Raw genomic sequence first — 11,519 nt, 5'->3', positions numbered from 1 at the left:
TGTTCTTTGCTTGCTCTCTTATCTTTTGGGGACTTAGTTCACTCCTCACCATTTTATGAAAACAGGAGATCCTCTGACTCTGCTATTTGGGCTTTGGCCACTCAGACCACAGGTCATTTGCTGGGCTGGGTTAGTGTGAGATAAGATTCTAAGGCTAGACTTCATCTGGTGACTAGTACCACTCCGGCAGCGCTCGCCCAGCACTCACCCTCACCATGGCCCTAGTCTCAGAGCTCGCCTGCATCTACTAGTCCCTGAGGGAGGATAAGATAAATGCCCTCATGAAAGCAGCTGGTGTAAAAGTTGGACCTTTCTGGCCAGGCTTGTTTGCAAAGGCTCTGGGCAATGTCAATATTGGGAGTCTCATCTGCAATGTAGGGGCTGGTTGACCTGCCCCTGCAGCTAGTGCTGTACCAGCAGAAGGTCCTGCCCCCTCCACCTCTGCTGCCCCAGCTGAGGAGAAGAAAGTGGAAGCAAAGAAAAAAGAATCTAAGGGGTCTGATGATGACATGGGCTTTGGTCTTTTTGACTAAACTGGCTCTTTTTGTAACACAGTCAATAAAAGCTGACCTCTGTTTTAAAAAAGAAAAAGATTCTAAAGCTAATGTTCCAGTCAATCCTTTAGGAAGTACTCATTCATTTACTTTAGGGGTTGCTTTTATTTCTGTTTTGAAATAGGATAAGATCTCTTCTAATATGCAAGATTTCACTTTGCTCCATTCTATTCAGAAAGAAAAGTATGCAAAATAAACCTTTTAAACTCCCCAAGTTTATCTCCTAGAGGGCAAGCTGAAGAAGTGGCACTGGAGGGCCACTCCCTCTTTGTGAAGAAAAAGAAGATATTAAAGTATTTGGTAACTTAAAACTTTGGAGTTCTGCTGTGTTAAACATTAAAATTTTTTAAATATCTAGGTATTTTGAAATAACAGGATACTTAAAATATTAATTAATCTGAGTTGGCCTACTTTTGGTTTTTTATTACAGAGAATCTAGGGGGTAGATTTTAATCTGTTAATAAATATGACTTCTATTTTATTTGAAATATATCTCTTAAAATGTGAGTGTATTGCAACTCTGAGAAATATTTCTTACTTACTTGTCACTTAAAATTAAGGTTATAAGTGTCAAGAATTCTAAATAATTGGAAAGAAATTATGTAGATTTGGTAATAGGAGGCCTGAAGTGTGGTAATAGATTTTGAAGAAAACATGAAATTGAGTTGTTCTACAGCTGTTTTTTGTTTTTTTTTTCGAATGGGTAACAGGGTTTGTGAACCTTGTAGAAAGATTGTGAAGAGAAATCTTAAAAGGAAAATTATAGGTAATCTGAATTAATAAGTGTCATTAGATTAATAAATCTGAAGAAGCTATTACAGAATTTGTTTAGTCCTTAACCAGTCTGCTAAAATGGAAAATATCTTTCCTGTATTTGCCCAACAAGCAAAAATTCTATTCATTATTAAAACTGTTATATATTATGTCATAGTAATCAGGTACTTGATTACTTACAAAAAGACATTTTCTTAATTGTGGGAACTGAAATTTTACTAGCCCATGTTTGTATTTAATATCCTTTTGTCACTTTGAATGGATAAATAGTCTAACACTGTTTCATAATAATAATAATAATAGTATATAATCTTTTGGTAACATAAGTTTGACAACATTCCTTTTGAATAAAACTGCAATAGGAACTTGCATAGCCAGGGAGGAAAAGTCAGAGACTGCCTCCAGGGTTTCAAACAACAGGCTGACAAAAACATGAAGATTACATGCAACTGTTGAGTTTATATTAAACCCAGTGCTCATTTGCCATTCTAAAAACCCTAGGACCCATCACATCAATATTCAGTTTCCTCTGTCTGTGCTCTATGATGAGAACAACAATGCCCACTTGACAGCACAACTACTTATAACACAATTTTCTAAGTATTTTGGCCCACTGTTAAGACCTACCATTCAGAAAAGAGAATCTTTTCAATAGATTGCCATAAATTGACCAGGCATCTGGTCACCCAAGTGTTATGAGGGGAAGGGCATTGGGATTAATGGTGTTTCACACCAGCTATCACTACATCCCTTCTGAAGCACATGTGTGAAGATGAGTAATTCTGAGTAATTTCAAGTTTTATTATATGAGAAGCACATTTCAAATGCTATAGCTAGAGTGGATCCAAGATGGCAGCTAATGGGAGGGAATTCAGCAAAATAGTGTGTGAATTGGAGAGCAAAAGGAGAGTGCGTGGACATGCAGGGAGTGTCTGTCTTTGTGATTGAGGGAAAGTTATATTCCGCAGGACTGTTGGGGACTGGCAGACCAGGCTCTCCTGGCCGGGCAGCCCCTACTACTGCTGAAATCTCTCCTGCAGCAGCCCACTCTGCCACAGAGGCCGTGCCATCTTGAAAGGGAGAGCAGCTCTGATCAGAAACCCAGCCTTACCTTCACCCAGGAAGACCTTGGATACCTCCTGGGATCTTAAAGCCACAATGCCCCGGGACCAGCGATCACCTAAACTCTAGCCTCCTTAATCACGGGTGCCAAAATTTGTCTAGTGGGAGACGAGGTGGTGGCTGAACCCTCAAATGGGTCCTGCACCTTCTCACAGAGCAAATAGAAGGAACAGCTGATTTGAATAACATCCACCAAAAATTGGTGAATTAAAGACAGCTGGTGAGGCAATCCATGGACACAAAGTTCAGAGGTTACCTGGGAGTGGTAGGATTTGGGATCCGGGCTGCAGGGAGAAACACACACAGCCAGAACTAGAATCCCAGTGGGAGACTGCACTGCACCAGTTCCTCGGGCTTTGGGGTCAATGTAGCCCTTGAATGTGGAAGAGGGCCCATAGGGCTACTGGCAGTGAGGGACTCTAGATCTAAGCCCATAGCCATGGGAGAGTTGCCAAGAAAGGCAGCCTGAAGTTCAATAACAGCCACGCAATGCTGGGGGAAGAAAGTCCTGAGGCAGTGTGGTTGCTTTGTCTTTTTGACTTCCTTGCTTTTGCTTGCTAATCACAGTACACAGGATCTTCCAATTAAAAAAGGTCACCGAGACTGCAGGGGAAGGTGAATTTGTGGAAACTGGGGAACAGAATAAGGAGAGATGAGCAGGAAACCTGCTCTGGGTCAGCAATCCCTCTAAACCAGTATTAATTGGGACAGAAAGTGACCTACAAGGGATCTCCCATCAGACTATCAATTGATAATTCAAGAAAAACATATCAGTCCAGAAGGGAATGGAAGGAAATATACAAAGTCATGCTAGCAGAGTATGAATCCAAGAATACTATACCCAGCAAGGCTAACAATCAAAATTGACAGTGAAATCAGGAGCTTCACAGACAATAAAGGACTAAGGGAGTTTATTACCACCAAACTGGCAATGCAAGAAATGCTAAAGCATCCGCTGTAAAAAGAAGAAATAGGAAGGGTAGAAGGAACACAGACATAAAAGGTCAAAATGGCCACAAACAAGGACCTATGAATAATAACTTTAAATGAAAATGGATTAAATGCCCCAATCAAAAAACATAGGGTAGCTGAATGGATAAGAAAACATGACCCATATATCTGCTGCCTACAGGAGACCCACCTTAGAGCAAACGACTCACACAGACTGAAAGTGAAGGATGGAAAAAAACATTTTCAGGCGAATGGAACTGAAAAAAAAAAAGTGGTATAGCAAATATCTATCTGTCAAATTAGACCTCAAAAAAAGGCCATAACAAGAGATAAGGAAGGCCACTTTATAATACTAAAGGAAGCAATTCATCAAGAAGATATAACTCTGCCGAATCGACTTTGGCTCCATGGATAGAGCGTTGGCCTGTGGACTGAAAGGTCCCAGGTTCGATTCCGATCAAGGGCACGTACCTGGGTTGCGGGCACATCCTCAGGAGGAGATGTGCAGGAGGCATCTGATCGATGTTTCTCTCACATCAATGTTTCTAACTCTCTATCTCTCTCCCTTCCTCTCTGTAAAAAAAAAATCAGTAAAATATATATAAAAAAAGGAGATATAACTCTGGTAAACATATATGCACCCAATACAGAAGGACTCAAATACATAAAAGAAGTTCTGGAAGGTATCAAGGAAGAGATTGGCAGCAATATAGTCATAGTAGGGGACTTTAATACCCCATTGACACCACTGGATAAATCCTCTAAACAAAAAATCAGCAAAGAAACATTATTCCTAAATGACTCACTAGATCAGAGGGAATTAATTGACATCTTAGGAACATTTCACCCCAAAGCCATGGACTATACTTTCTTCTCAAGTGCACACAGGGCATTTTCAAAGTTAGACTACATATTGGGTCACAAGTAAAGTCTCTCCAAATTCAAGAAGATAGAATCATATCAAGCATCTTCTCAAATTACAATGGCATAAAATTAGAAATCAACTACAATAAAAACAATGAGAAAAAAATCAAACACCCGGAGGCTAAATAGCATGCTAATAAACAATGATTGGGTTACCATAGAGATCAAAAAAGAAATAAAAAGCATCCTGGTAACAACTGACAATGAAAACACAACAATCCAAAAATCCATGTGACACAGTGAAAGCAGTCCTCAGAGGGAAGTTCATACTTCCACAGGGTTACCTCAAAAAAATAAAGAAAATAATAAATAAATACATAAATAAAATGCTAATAAATTATGTAACCTTACAACTCCAAGAATTAGAAAGGGAGCAACAAGAAAAGCCCTGAGTAAGCAGAAGGAAGGAAATAATACAGATTTGAGTCGAAATAAATGACATAAAGACCACAAAAACCAAACAAAAAAGATGAATAAAACCGAGAGCTGGTTCTTTCAAAGGTTCAACAAGATTGATGCACCTCTAGCCAGGCTCACCAAGAAACAAAGAGAGCAGACCGAAATAAACAAAATCAGAAATGAAACAGATGAAGTAACAACTGACCTCACAGAAATCCAAACATTATGAAACAATCCTAGAGACAACTCTATTCCAACAAAATGGACTATCCAGATGAAATGGGCATATTTTTTGAAAAAAGCTCCCAAAAATCAATCAGGAAGAATAAAAAACCAGAATAGGCCAATAACTACCAAAGAAATTGAAGCATTGATCAAAAATCTTCCAGCACACAAAAGCCCTGGACCAGACGGCTTTACAGGGGAGTTCTACCAAGCATTCAAAGAAAAACTAACACCAATCCTCCTCAGACTATTCCAAAAATATTCAAGAGGCAGGCACACATCGAACCTCATTCTATGAAGCCAGCTTTACCCTATTCCAAAGCCAGATAAAGACACCACACACACAAAAAGATATCTATAGGCCAATATTCTTGATGAACATAGATGCTAAAATCCTCAACAAAATTCTAGCAAATCAGATCTAGCATTACATTAGAAAGATCATACACTATGATCAAGTGGGATTTATTAGGTGGATGCAAGAATGGTAAAATATCCACAAGTCAATAAATATGATTCATCCCATAAACAAATTGAGAGACAAAAATCACATAATCATATAAATTGATGCAGAAAAAAGATTTGACAAAATCCAACACCTTTTCTTGATAAAAACTCTCAGCAAAGTGGGAAGAGAGGGATCATACCTCAACATTATAAAAGCCTTATGAGACAAACCTACAGCCAACATCATACTCAATGGGCAAACACTAAGTTCATTTCCCCTAAGAACAAGAACAGGACAGGGATGCCCACTTTCACCACTCCTGTTTAACATATTACTTGAAGTGCTAGCCATATCAATCAGACAAGGAGAAGAAATAAAAGGCATCCAAATTGGAAAAGAAGAAGTAAAACTGTCATTATTAGCAGATGACATGGTACTATATAGAAAACCACAAAGACTCCATCAAATAACTACTAGACCTAATAAATGAATTCAGAAATGTAGCAGTATACAAAATTAACACCCAAAAATCTATAGCTTTTTTATACACCAATAATGAACTCACAGAAAGAGAAACTAAAAACACAATGCCATTTAAAACTGCACCCCAAAATTAAGATACCTAGGAATAAACTAAACTAAGGAGGTAAAAGGCCTGTACTCAGAAAACTGTAGGACAATGGAATAAGAGATAGAGGAAGACATAAACAAATGGGAAAACATACCATGTTCACAGATTGGTAGAATCAACATCATCAAAATGTCCATACTACCCAAAGCAATCTACAGATTCAAAGCAATCCCCATTTAAAGACCAATGGCATATTTCAAAGTTCTAGAACAAACTCTCCAAAAATTCATCTGGAGTAAAAAAAAAGACCCTGAATAGCCACAGCAATCCTGAGAAAGAAGAACAGAGTTGGAGGGATCACAATACCAGATATCAAGCTATATTACCAAGCCATGGTTCTCAAAACTGCCTGGTACTGGCAAAAGAACAGACAGATAGACCAATGGAACAGAACAGAGAACCCAGAAATCAACCCAAGCCATTATGCTCAATTAATATTTGACAAAGGAGACAAGAGCATACAATGGAGTCAACACAGACTCTTCAATAAATGGTGCTGGGAAATTTAGTCAGATACACGCAAAAAAATGAAACTAGACCACCAACTTACACCATACAGAAAAACAAACTCAAAACTGATGAAGGACTTAAATGTAAGACAGGAAACCATAAAAATCTTAGAGGAATCCACAGGCAGCAAAATATCAGTCATATATCATAGCAATAACGTTACCAATACAGCTCTTAGGGCAATGGAAACTAAGGAGAAAATAAACAAATGGGACTACATCAAAATAAAAAGCTTCTGCACAGCAAAAGAAACCATCAACAAAACAGGAAAGCCCACTGCTTGGGAGAAGATATTGGCAATGCTATTTGAGATAAGGGTTTAATCTCCAAAATTTACAGGGAACTCATACAATTTAACAAAAGGAAGATAAACAATCCAATCAAAAAATTGGCAAAAGACGTAGACAGACATTTTTTGAAAGAGCACATATAGAAGGCTGATAGACATACGAAAACAACCTCAAAGTCACCAATCATCTGAGAGATACAAATCCAAACAGGAATGAGGTACCATCTCAATCTGTCAGAATGGCTATCAACAAACTACAAGTGCTGGCAAGGATGTGGAGGAAAGAACCCTCGTGCACTGCTGGTGGGAATGCAGACTGGTGCAGCCACTGTGGAAGACAGTATGGAGTGTCCTCAAAATGTTAAAAATGGAACTCCCATTTGACCCAGTGATCTCACTTATAGGACTATATCTCAAGAAACTAGAAATACCAATCAGAAAGGATATATGCACCCCTATGTTCATAGCTGCACAATTTGGACACATAGCTAAGATTTGGAAACAACCTAAGTGCCCATCAACAGGTGAGTAGATTAAAAAACTGTGCTACATCTACACAATGGAATACTATGCCACTATAATAAAGAAGAAACTTTTACCATTTGCAACCACATAGATGGAAATGGAGAGCATTATGCTAAGCAAAATAAGCCAGTGGAATAAAGATAAATATCACATGACCTCACTCATATGTGGGATATAATGATCAACCTAAACTGATGCAGAAAAAGTGATCAAGAGACAAATGGCAGTGGAGGTGAGGGGTTGGGTGGGGTGGGGGTGTCAGAGATCAACCGAAGGACTTGTATGGATGCATATTAGCATAACCAATGGATATAGACTGGTAGTGGTAGTTTGCCCTCGGGGGTGGAAACAGCTGGGTGGGGTCAATAAGGGAAAAATGAGGCCTATGTAAAACAGTAGACATTAAAAAAATAATAGTAAAAATAATAAAAAGAATGCTATAGCTACCATACATAATAATGGCTGAATGGATCTCGGCAAAGTAAGTTGTAAATATTCAGAAAAAATTTTAACATTCAGTAAGTTGTAAAATATTCAGACCCATTATGATCTATGCCACTAACAAAACCTGTGATTCATGGGAGAGGTCAAAATATCAATGGTAACACGAGGTTGAAAGAAGGTGATTCTGACCCTTCTAAATGACTTTGAATATTTCAAGTTTTCCATCATGGAAATAAATGGTGAGGTGATGGAAATATCAAGAGAACTAGAATAATAAGTGGAGCCTGTAGAAGTACAGCCTGGATTTCTGCTGTGATCTCATGATACAACTTTAACAGGTGAGGAGCACCTTCTTATGTATGATCAAAGAACGTGGTTTCTTGAGATGCAATCTACTCTTAGAAAGGAAGCTGAGAAGATTGATGAATCGACAGTAACGTTTTAGAACATTACCTAAACTTAGCTGATGAAGAAGTGCAGGTTTTGAGAGTACTACTCCAATTTTAAAAGAAATTCTACTGTGGGTATAATGCTATCAAACAGGCTTGCATTCTACAGAGAACTCATACATGAGCAGAAGATTAAGTTGATATGACAAACTGTATTCTTGTCTTATTTTAAGAAATTTCCACAGCTACCTGACTTCAGCAACCACCAGTCTGAAGCAACATCTGTCATCAACATTGGGGTAACAACCTACATAAGCACCATGATTATAACAGTGAGGTTTCAGATTGTTATTATCAGTTTCTAGCCATAAAGTATTTTCAGTTAAATACATATATTATTTTCTTTGTAGATAAAATGCTTTTGTACACAGAATAGAATTCAGTATAGTGTAATCATCATTTTATACACTTTGTGAAACCCAAAATTTCATGTGCCTTGTGTTTTGTGATATTCACTCTATTGCAATGATCTGGAACAAAACACAAAGTATCCCCGAGGTCTGCCTGCACATAAGTCAAGAATTTAACTCATTAAAGAAGGGTATTTATCAAAACGTTTCTCCGTGTAATATTAACCTACAGGTACTTTTGTTCTCTAAGTTTCAGGCTTAATTCAATTCCAAAAGGTGAATAAACTGAAATATTTTATTTTTTAAATTCTTCTTCTTACCAAATAATTCCATTGATCGTATCTTCAGTGGACTCATTTTTATGCCATGTGGAGTTGCATCTGTTGAGTGTTCTGCATTAGCCCCCACTGAAACATAGATTTAAAAGCACGTCATTGTGATCATTTACGTACAAATCATTTACACAGGAATATATATGTTTCCATGAGTGTGCACATATGTTGGTTGTATCCAGCCTATCAAAATTTTGTTGAGATAACTTGATTGCAAATTCATGAAAACATATATTGGAACAGATGGAATAAATATGTCAGCCATATTATGCTGATCTTCAGAGACCTTTAGTGACATCTCCAAAACCAAATAACCAGGAAATGGTAAAATAGATATACATTTTAGAAGTTACGTGTCATAAATCCTTAAACATTACTTATTCCATATAAATCCTGTATTATGGAAATTGAAATCATCCCAGTGAATTTATGATCATAAAATTACTTGCAGGCTTGCATTAAATGCACACTCTTTCTGTGGGGATGTACCTCATGAAATAGAACATCACTGTTTGGTTCATTGTTTATTTATTTGTTTTTCACTAACTGACAAGTTCCACACCACCGACTGTACAGTCACAGAAACTTACCATGAGCCAGAAATGCATTGACTCACCAGGGAACATTTTAATTCCCCATTAGGTTTTGTAACTACAAAGCATGTAGATATCAATGAGTAAGAGAATAAAGACATTGATCAGATTGAGAAAAAAATGCTTTGTAAGGTTCCTTTGCATGGAGACCTTGTGACATGCAAGGAAGAAATTGTTAAGTTTTCAGCAGTACCAGGATATTGGTTGGATCCATTTCACCGGGAGTTTTCATATGATTCAATGTTTTTCCTATAATTACCAACGAATAATTTGGTCCAGTGACATAAAAAATGTGTGAAAGTGGTTAAAGAGAAATTAGCATTGTGGCAGGGATAACTTGGATTCAGGAATTAAAAAAGACTTCTGGGCCAACAATGTATGGAGTGGAAGTCAGTTCTAGTGGACCCTGCAAGTGTAGTTGGAAAGATCTCATGATCCTGACACTGCACAGCAGACCTCTTGCTTTGAAGCAGTGGTTCTCAACCTGTGGGTCGCGACCCCTTTGGGGGTCGAATGACCCTTTCACAGGGTCGCCTAAGACCATCGGAAAACACATATATAATTACATATTGTTTTTGTGATTAATCACTATGCTTTAATTATATTCAATTTGTATCAATGAAATTGGGGGGTCACCACAACTTGAGACACTATCTTAAAGGGTCTTGGCATTGGGAAGGTTGAGAACCACTGCCCTAAAACAACCCCTCTTGGCTATCTCCTTAAAAATCTCTTTCATCTCTGGCCCTGCCAAGGAATTAGGGGCAATTTAATTAAAAGTCTGACCAAATATAGCAGGCTAATTTTTAAGTCAATAATGTTGTATGGCCCACAAATGATGTTATAAATATCCTAATGGCACTTGACAGGGTAAAGGTTCCCCACCCTTGGCATAGATGATGGGTCATATATCATATAGGTCATGGAATGTTACATGTCTATTTTGCTATGTTATGAAATAAATTTTTATTGATTTCAGATAGGAAGGGTGAGGGAGAGAAAGAGAGACAGAAATATCAATGATGAGGGAGAATCATTGATCGGCTGCCTCCTACATGCCCCAAACAGGATCAAGCCCACAACCAGGACATGTGCCCCAGCTGGGAATCACACTTTGATCTCGTGGTTCATAGCTTGATGCTCAATGACTAAGCTATGCCAGCTGAGCTGTTTTTACTATTTTCAATTTACCACATAATTAAAACACTCCTGGAGGAGAGAAACCAAGATGGCGGCATAGTGAAACACCAGAAATTGCTGCCTCGTACAACCACTTGAAAAAACAACTAAAAGACAAAACAGACATCATCCAGAACCACAGGATAGCTGGGTGAGTGGAAATTCTACAACTAGAAGGAAAGAGAAAAGCACACTGCGACTCAGAGGAGGGGCGGAAGTAAAGTGCAGAGGTACGGAGGCTCACTTGGAAAGGGCTGGCAACTGAGGACACGGTTGTCTCAAGCTCCAGACTGTTCTGAACTCCAGTTCCGGGTGAGTCTCTGGGGACCCAGAGTCATATGGGGAGAAACTGGACTGTCTGGCATCGGGCAGAACTCGAGGGCAGCTTTCTCTCAGAGGTGCTTGCAGCAATTACCAGGACGCTGAGATTAGGCAACTCTTAGGGAAGGACTGAGGAGCAGCCATAGCTGCTTGCTCTGCCCTATTGATCCCCTGAGAACCCACCCCACCCAAGCTTTGTGCAGAGGATTTTGCATATGAAAGGCCTGGCCCTTTGCAATCTGAAAATTACCTAACAAACTGCAGCTGGGTCAGAGAGACCCAGAACTTCCAAAAGAAGGCCCAAGGCCCCACAGCAGCTTGCATTGCTTCACAGCTGGGCCTCATCTGGGCATCTCCAAACCCCAAACAAAGAAGAGGAATCTCTCCATAGCTCCTGCTGGGTAGCCTCAGGCAGAGGCTAAATTAGCACCTCCTTAGAGATCCAAGAGCCAGTGTACCCAGTGGTCAGAGTGGGACCATCCAGATTACAACTCCTCAG

At 38.9% G+C, this 11,519-nt stretch overlaps 1 pseudogene; it reads left to right on the top strand.

The window, feature by feature from the left end:
- Positions 1 to 215: 215 nt before the first annotated feature.
- Positions 216 to 577, top strand: LOC102438384 (annotated as a pseudogene).
- The last annotated feature ends 10,942 nt before the right edge of the window (positions 578 to 11,519 follow it).

Source organism: Myotis lucifugus, unplaced genomic scaffold (genome assembly GCF_000147115.1).
Source record: "Myotis lucifugus unplaced genomic scaffold, Myoluc2.0 scaffold_29, whole genome shotgun sequence".
Classification (NCBI taxonomy): Eukaryota; Metazoa; Chordata; class Mammalia; order Chiroptera; family Vespertilionidae; genus Myotis; species Myotis lucifugus.
Note: the sequence above shows the minus strand (reverse complement) of the source record. Positions and strands in the feature narration are given on the sequence as shown.